This window comes from Eptesicus fuscus, chromosome 10, assembly GCF_027574615.1.
Source record: "Eptesicus fuscus isolate TK198812 chromosome 10, DD_ASM_mEF_20220401, whole genome shotgun sequence".
In the NCBI taxonomy this organism is placed as follows: domain Eukaryota; kingdom Metazoa; phylum Chordata; class Mammalia; order Chiroptera; family Vespertilionidae; genus Eptesicus; species Eptesicus fuscus.
In genome coordinates this window covers 97,363,835-97,371,802 of record NC_072482.1, presented here as the reverse complement: position 1 = coordinate 97,371,802, position 7,968 = coordinate 97,363,835, and positions in this window count along the sequence as shown.

The window sequence follows — 7,968 nt, the reverse complement described above, 5'->3', positions numbered from 1 at the left end:
GCCACCAGCAGCCCTTCCTGCTGGTGTCTTCTTTTTTCTTTTCTTTTTTTAATAGTTTGGGTTCACAGTAGCCTGAGTTGGCTGATCGGTTCATTCCAAAGACAAGATTGGGTTTCTAGTGACATTCTCCACAAATTTAGTAAGTTCTTTTCACTTTAAGGTCCTCAACGAAGTGCATTTCCGGCATGTCTGTAATGTATAAGACAGCAGAAAACATATTCTTTATAATTATGTGAACTCAGGATAAGGATGTTTGCTGTTAACTTACAAACGTGTTCACGGGCTCTCAGAACCACTCAGAGGTGCGAGAGCACAAGCCTCTGACGTGCACGCCTGCGCCACAGCCACACGCCGTCCGCGGCTGGTTGGCTTCCTGAACTGGGTCGGTGGTGGGTGCCGGGCACGTGAAGCCAGAAGAGCTGGCGCTGTGGCTCCCCACGGGGCGACGGGGCCCCTCAGGGGACATCTGCAGTCTCTGGTTGTCACAGCGAAGGGGCTGCCCCTGGCCTTTCGCGGGGAGAAGCCAGCAATGCTGGTCGACGGCCTGGGGTGCGCAGGACAGCCGCACCGCCACCCAGCGCGCGAAGGCAGAGCTCAGACCAGAACCGGGACGGGCAAAGGGTCCAGTTTCAAGAGAAAGATGAAGCAGGAGTTGCGCTTTGATGAATGTAGTACAGCATTTCCTTCTTTTTTTATTGAGAGATAATTGACGTATAACATTTTATTAGTTTCAGGTGTGCAACCTAATGACTTGATACCTGTATATGCTGTACAGTTTACCCTTAAACAACATGGGGGTTAGGGGTGCCAGCCCCCGCACAGTCAAAAATTTGTGTGTAACTTTTGACTCCCCCAAACTTAACTACTAATAGCCTACTGTTAGTCTTAACTAGCCTTAAGCCATTAACACATATTGTTGTATGTTACATGTATTACACGCTGCATTCTTACCATAAAGCTACAGAAAAGGGCATGTTAAAGTCACAGGGAAGAGGAGATGCACGTACAGTGTTGACTGAAAACCCTGCCGGTTGGAAGGGGTGGGGTCTGCGGTGCAGGAGGATCGGCGGCCCCAGCAGAACTGAAGTGACCTCACGTTCCGCAGGGACCGGGGACTGGCTGGGAACACGCACGACCTGCCGTGCTCCGCCCTCGTGCCCCGGCCTCTCGGTCCGGGCCCTCCTCGGCTCTCGTCCTGCCGCTGGCCCAGCAGGATGCAGCCTCTTCTCTCCCCACGACCCACTTCCACCGTGTTCCCCGCCCTGGGTGACGCCGTATTAACACCCAGGTGCGCAGGTCCACAGCAGTGCCGAGGCAGTGACCACCCACAGCACAGGCTTCCCGAGGTGAGGAGGCCTTCACCCTGCGATCCCGCCTCGGTGCGCTGGTCCGGACAAGTGGAGCCGCACCTGGGTCAGGTCCAGGTAGACTCCTGCGGCTTAATGAGCTCCCAGGCCGAGGGCAGGGGGTTACTGGAATGACTGGCTGTGTTTTGAAGAAGGAGCCGTAGCATTTAGACTAAGTAGAGTCCTCTCTTTCATCTGCAGCCAATTAAATGCTTGAAAAGAGATGAAAGGGAGACGCAAAGATGTATGCAAATCAGACCAAAGGAGAAAGCCCTTTCATCCTGAATTTACTCATAAATGTCAGTATGAGCTCAGGATGCGTTTCCCTTAAAGCAAACCAACCCAAACCAGTGAAACGCGTTTCCTGGCTTTGAAAGGCCCCGCAGCTGTGGCTCCCGGTAGCCACGGGCACAGGACTCGTCTCTCAGCGCAGACTTCCCAGCAGCACCAGGCTCCTGAACGATGAGGCAGGAGGAGCAACGCGTGTGTTGACGGATGTGGAATTGGAGGCGAACATGTTACGATACAAAAAAGGATCCTTTTTTAAATTATGAAGGCAAATGTGATTAAAGAAACGCTCAAATTAGAGCATCAAACAACCCAAAGCACAACACACAGACACGCGGGCCCGGCCGGGGTGCGCCCTGGCGCGGTTTCCTGCGGCGTCGGACCCGAAGCTGCTCCGGTCTGCCCTCCTCACTAAGGCAGATCCTGGCCGCGGGCGCCGCGCTGACCGCCCAGGATGGCTCTCTCTCTTGGCTTCTCCTCCAGCGCCCTAGCTTCTGCTGGTGGTCGAGGCTCAGGTTCGCTCCTTTGGGGGTATGTGGAAGGGTGATGTTAGATACCACCGTTCCTCCTCCTTTCCCGGGAACCCCCTGAAGGAGACCTTCCCGTCAGTCACCGGGGGAAGCTGCGGTGCTGGCACAGGGGCGGGAGGAACAGTGACTCGCGGCCTTGACCTTCCGGAACAACGAGCCGGTTCCCACGTCCCTGAAGTGACCGAGACTGCTCCCGGGGCACCCTTACGCCTCCGTGGACTTAACACATTTGATATGTTTCAACCACTGTAGTTACTGTTGTTTCTGGTGCTCAAAACCATTTCCTCTCGCCCTGACCGGTTTGGCTCAGTGGATAGAGCGTCGGCCTGCGGACTCAAGGGTCCCAGGTTCGATTCCGGTCAAGGGCATGTGCCTTGGTTGCGGGCACATCCCCGGTAGGAGGTGTGCAGGAGGCAGCTGATCGATGTTTCTCTCTCATCGATGTTTCTAACTCTCTATCCCTCTTCCCTCCTCTCTGTAAAAATCAATAAAATACATTTTTAAAAAAACATAAAACCATTTCCTCTCGCCAGTGGGAGCCCGCGGGTCTGCTCTGAGTCCGGCAGGCTGGCATGGGGCTGCCCCCTGCGCCCTGGGCTCCGGGCTCGGCCTGCACGGTGCTCTGGGAGCCCTGGTGCGGGGGTGAGGCTGCACCCAGAGGCCTCAGCCCTGTGCTGTGGCCCCGCGCTGGTGCCTGGGGCCGGGCTGTCAGAGGCGAGGGGCAGTAAGGCTTCTTGTTTGCCTGTGTTGTTCTTCCTTTTTGTAGGAAACTTATGAGTTGCTACATGCAAATTTAGCACCACAGACTCTTACTTCGCTTTCCTGCTCCCTGGTTTCCGTAGCGTTTGTTTTTGAGTGTCTTTCGGTGACGCCTGAGACCTCACAGCTGCATTCGCCTCCTTCCTCGTCTGCTGTATGTCGCTCACTTAGCCTCCCACGACAACGCGCGTGATCGCGAACAGGTGGGAACTGAGGGCGTGGTTTTGGCCTCGGCTACGCCCCGACATGTCTCTCCCTTTGTCTTCAGTCCCTGTGTCGGGAGGTGGTGTTTTCAGGGTTCAGCTGTGTCTCATAGTTACGTGAAACACACACCAGTTCAAGTTAGTCCGCAGAACAGCTGCTCGCCAAGGGTTCCGGCTCCCGTCCCGGCCCCTGGCGAGTCGCCTCCATTGGGGACCCCTGTCCCAGCTCCCGAGGCCGTGGGCAGCCACCCGCACCTCCCGCGGGGCAGCCAGTGGCGACCTCACGGTTTGGTGGGTCACCCGTTCAGACGGGCACACAGGGCGGCCTGGTTCTGGTGTGCCGTGTCGGGGCTCAGAGGGGAGAGCCCGCGGCGGGCAGGGACCTGTGAGCGGGCTGCCAGCCCCCAGCTCTCCAGGGCCTGCCCGCGAGCCTGGCCTGGCGGGTCCAGCACTGCTGGCTGCGTCCTCGCCGAGGGCATCCCGAGGTGAGACAGGAGGCCGTGGGCCAGGGGACCTCAGCAGGCACCGCAGCCTCTGCGCTTCCTCCTCCCTCCTGCCCCCCCCCACCCCCGGGCGCGGGAGGAGGCCCATCTCTGGGGCAGGCAAGGCGGGCAGGGCTGGAGGAAGTGCCAGGACTGTGTAATGAGGTTCTGGTTGTCCTCCCGCTCAAAAAGCTTCGAGAGGCCCAGGACGGGGAAGGCCATACGGCAATTTCCCAGGCGCCTGGGGTCTGGGGAGCGGGAGGCGAGGAGGGCCAGGCGCCCAGGGAAGAGGAACCGAGGCCAGAGGGGCGGGACGGAGGGAGCCGCACCCCAGGCGACCGTGTTCTCCATTTCCTGGGGAAAGAGGAAGCTGCTGCGGTGGAAGGAGTGGGGTTTCGTAAATTGACTTGTAAGCGCTTCTGTGAAAGGGGGACGGGGGTTATAACGGGGTTAGAGCATGAGATCCCATTTGCAGGAGCCTCCCACCCATGGAATGCGGGGGCCCTCTGCCCGGCTCGCTCAGGGTCTCTCTGGGGTGGGAGGGTAGGAGGGTGCCCGGCCTCTCCCGGCGCTCAGGGCCCCCTTAGCCTGGCCTGAGCCTGTGCAAGCCCCGCCCGGGGGAGGACAGCTCTGGCCAGCGCCTCCCGCACGGTCGGGCCTCAGGATTGTGCTTATATCGGCGGCTACACAGTGTCACCCACGAAATACTTAGATTCACCATCGCGAGAAACACAGGCAGAGGCACCCCCTATGGCAGCAGGCACCCCAGCATCGCGACAAGCACCCCACTTTCCGACAGACAGCCACTACCCTGATGGGCACCCTAGTCTTGCAACAGACACCCCAGCCTTGTGACATGCACCCCAGTACTGTGTAAGGCAACCACTGCCGTGACGGGTCCCCACGATCGCGACAGGTGCCTGCTATCATGAAGGCGCCCCCAGCGTCATGACAAAGCACCCCTATCTCAACAGGCGCCCCACTGTGGCAGCAGACACCTCCTATCCACAGAGGCATCCGCACTCGCCGGAGAGGCGGCTACGGGCCATGGGCTCGGCGTTTCTGTGGAAGGCAACAATAACCACGAGGACTGCAGTGTGGCCTGGGGTGGAGAGGGCCTTTTTTTCTGTTGGTTTTGTTCCTTGGATTCCACATGTGGGTGGGGTCCCGGGGGGGGGTCTCTCTCTCTGGCTGCTGATTTCTTCAGGTCCCTCCACACTGTTACGGGGTGGGGGGGGGTGTTCCCTTCCTTTTACAGCCGAGGGGTGCAGCAGTGTTCCCTTACGTAAATGTACCCAAAAGTCTGTAAGAAAAGGCACACAAAAAGAGTCTCCCTAAGATCTGGAGGCGCTGAAGCAGAGGCAGTGGAGGCCAGGACCCCCGGCCCAGCGGGTGGGGGCTGCCGCAGGGATGGGCGCTCCTGCCCACCGTGCCGCCCGCCCCTCGGGCGCCCAGCACACTCTGGGCAGAGACGGCCCTGTTGTTAGCAGGATGTCTATGGAGACCAAAGCCTCACTCCCCGTGACTATGACCTTTGGTTCATGATCCGCCTTCACATACATGATCCTCAAGTGCACACTCGGCTGGGCCGGACTTGGCCTGGAACCTGGAACACCAGGCTGGGTGGTTTCGTGCTAAAGGCATGGGAGGGCTCTGCTCCTTAAGAAGACCTCTCACGGAGACTGGCGCGGGGGGGGGGGGGGGGGGCGGGGGGGGGGGGAGGCGGAGGAGTGGGATGGCATCCGCTCTGGCGGGCGCTGGGAGCCAGCTCACAGCAGAGGGACTGAACCTCAGGACAGGCAGAGTTCAGGGGCTCCCCTGCTTCCCTGGGTCTCTCCCTCTTCGGCATCCCAGGCATCAGCAACCCACGCCGGGCTAGAAGTCGGAGCTGAGGTCTGGCCCCCGCCTGTCCTGGTGACAGCTTCCGCGTCTGTAAACCCGGTGAGTGGTGCCCGCCTCTCGCGGCGAGGGCTGTGCGGAGTCCAGGGGGACGGTGCACACGTACTGAGGGGATCAGGCTCGGTAACTACCAGGGAGTGTGGGAAGCCCCCATTGTCCTCACCATCGGAGAAGTTAGACAAGGAGGCCCTGGGAAGGGCCAGAGCTATGCACCGATGGACTGTTTAGTCCAGACAACGGGGGCTCAAGCCATTTCCTGACCAGATAGTCTCAGGGTAAACCTGTCTAACATTTACTGACCTTCGGGGTAGTCTGCCTGCCTAAGGGCGAGATGTGCCTCCAAAATGGAATAAAAGGTTGGCGAGGCCTGGGCACCGGTGGAAGGTCTTCCTGGGCTCCCGTCTGGCCCCCAATTTCCAAATTATTATTTCTTGTCTCGTCTCTTTCATTTGCACGCGGCCCCTCTTCCAGATCCCGAACCCTGAACCACGCGGGATGTGGGTCATTCACGAGGGAACCGCGGCCTCTGGTTTTCTTCCCAGCTGGTAAACACTTATTCACCCTCTTGTTTATACATGTGAAGGCACCGCAGGTGCTTTTTGCAGTAGAGTGTGGAATACGTAGAAACATACGGAAAATTCTTTAAAAGCACTAAATACTTGTAAGCTCCCCGGTTGCCTGCTCATGCGACAGTCGCCGTTCTGTGTAACGCAGGGCTCTCTACAGAAAGGCAGCTCAGCGAGGCACTGAATCCTCAGGTGTCGTCGTACGTTTTAGAGATAAATTTTGAAAAGTCTTTTCTAATATCACGTAGGAGTGCACAGTAGTGTGTGGAGGTGTGTGTGCACATGTGTGTGTGTGTATGTGAGAGTGAGCTCATTTTTTTCTCTTTCTTTTTTGAAGCCTTTTATGACGGGGTCAGAAGTGGTATAAGTCATAGACTTTTGGGTAAAAATTTGGAGATGATTCCTTGGTCTCGAGGCCTAAAATTTGTCACCAGAGAGTGACGGGAAGAAATTCCTTTATCTCCCACCTCGGAAGAGCCGCTGGGCTTGGTTTAGTCTCATCTCTAGTCCCAACTATAAAGCCATTAGAGTGCATCGCGTCCCTACTCCACAGATGAGGAAACCGGGCCCAGAGAAGCCAGTTCGCGTCCCAGGTTACCCAGGTAGGAGCCGGAGAATCTGAATCCACACCCGGAGGACCCACCCGGAGCGCCAGCCCCGCCCTCCCCGCCGGGCACCCTGGGCTCTCCGAGGGGCAGCCTGACCCAGAGCTCCGCGGGCCCTGGGCCTCTGGCAGGACAGGGCTGTGAGTTTGGAGACCCCAGCACCCTGCCTGGGCTCTCACGGGTCATGACCCTGGGGGCCTGGGCTGTTTCCTGGAGCAGGAATGCAGGTCTCCAGGAAGGACAGGAGTTTCCGCTCTGACACCGGGTCGCTGGCTGGCTGCTGTTTAGTTTGCATCTGACGAATTCCCCGGCAGATGCTGCTCGCCCACACGTCGGTGCTTCCCCTGGTTCCTGTGACTCCGCAACCCCCCCACCCTAAGCACAGGGCACCCTCTCCCCAGCACCCATGCTGTCTGCATCGACCCCCTCCCAGATCTCGCTGCTGCCTCCTCACTTATGCTAGGCCATTACTCTTCCCAGTTATTTGCCGTCATTCCCCACCTGCCCCCCACGTTTGCCCTGTGACTCCAGTGCCCCCACTTGTAGGAGGAGAATATTTTCCACTCCGCTGATGCCGGCGGGACCACAAGAATTCACGTGGAAGCAGACATCACCCCCAAGTGATCAGGGGTGGGGTGAGGCGGAGGAGTGGGGGTGGCATCAGCTCTGGCGGGGCGCTGGGAGCCAGCACACAACACAGGGCCTTGAACCTCAAGACAGGCAGAGTTCAGTGGGCCACCCTGCCTCCCTGGGTCTCTCTCCCTCCTTCCCCCCCCCCCCATTGATGTCATTTTGGGGAAAAAGAAAGTGCCACAACTTTTTAATGAGGTTCCTGCGAGCGAGCGAGCAGGGCGGCCAGGCTGGAAGGAGAGCCTCTCCCAGGAGACCAGCGGAGCGGGCCCCGGGGCTGGGGGCGTGTCCTCGGGGCTGGGGGCGTGTCCTCGGGGCTGGGGACGTGTCCTCGGGGCTGGGGGCGTGTCCTCGGGGCTGGGGGCGTGTCCTCGGAGCTGGGGGGCGTGTCCTCGGGGCTGGGGACGAGTCCTCGGGGCTGGGGGCGTGTCCTCGGGGCTGGGGGCGTGTCCTCGGGGCGGGGGGCGTGTCCTCGGGGCGGGGGGCGTGTCCTCCGGGCTGGGGGCGTGTCCTCGGGGCTGGGGGCGTGTCCTCGGGGCTGGGGACGAGTCCTCGGGGCTGGGGGCGTGTCCTCGGGGCTGGGGGCGTGTCCTCGGGGCTGGGGGCGTGTCCTCGGGGCTGGGGCCCTGTCCTCCGGGCCGGGGCGTGTCTGGGGCCGGG